Genomic DNA, 1,223 nt, shown 5'->3' on the forward strand with positions numbered 1-1,223 from the left:
AACAACAACAATCAACACCACAAACGAGAAGAGTGAGACACGTGAAAGAACAAGACACTTGCGAGGAAGAACAAGAAACAGAAGAAGAAACTGTCGATCCAGAAGCTGCCTTATACATAAAGGAACTAATAGAAGACTGGTCATCAGTCAACACAATAAGACCTGTGGAAGTGAAGAAAATAAACACCATATCAGTTAACAAAACAACTGGAGGTGAATGCTGGGTCAAAACAAAGGGGAAAAACACGGAAGTGGATTGGTTAGCAGATACTGGTTCACCCCGCTCATTTTTGGAATACACAAAAGCAAAAGAAATCACAAAACGAAACAAAGAAAGCAAAATAACAATGTTCGACGAGAAATCAAGATACAAATGTTTCAACAACCAGGATATAAAGATCCTAGGAGTACTGCACATCACACTTAAATCGGGGGCATGGACAGCAAATAACTGTAGAATATTGTTGGTCAAACACCTACCACAACCAGTTATGGGGAGAGATATTCTACAACAACTGGGAATAGTCCTCACGGCCACAAAACCAACTGGTAAGATAATTAACTTAGTATCAGACACAGCGACAGAACAAAATATAATAAAATGGATATTCAAAAAGTACCCACATCTATGCACAAGACTAGGACGTTCAAAAAACCATGTGGCAAAATCAAATTTCAAAGAAAATTTTATACCAACACAACACAAAGGTAGAAGAGTACCACTTCACTTATTAGAAAGGGTAGAACAAGAACTAGAAAAACTAATTGAAGATAAACAAATCAAGAGATTGGAAAAATGCTCAGATGAATACTTTATAAGCCCCGTAGTAATCACTGTTAAAAAGGACAAAAGCGTCAAAATTGCACTCGATTCTAAGGAATTAAATGACGCAATACACAAAAACAAATACCAAATGCAAAGCATCGATCACTTAATAGACGCAGTTGCAAGCTACATCTCTGAACGAAGCACAGAACAAGGAACATTTTACTTTTCGAAAATAGATTTGAAATATGCCTACAGCCAAATACCATTAGATCCACAACTACAAAAACACTGCAATTTCAACATATTAGGAGGAAAAGCAACAGGCACATACAGATTCCTAAATGGATTCTACGGATTAACAGATATGCCAGCAACATTCCAAAAAACCATTGACGTAACACTTAAAAATTGTCATAATAAATTTGCCTTCCTAGATGACATACTAGTAATAACA

This window comes from Convolutriloba macropyga, chromosome 14, assembly GCF_964194025.1.
Source record: "Convolutriloba macropyga chromosome 14, txConMacr16.3, whole genome shotgun sequence".
Lineage (NCBI taxonomy): Eukaryota > Metazoa > Xenacoelomorpha > Acoela > Convolutidae > Convolutriloba > Convolutriloba macropyga.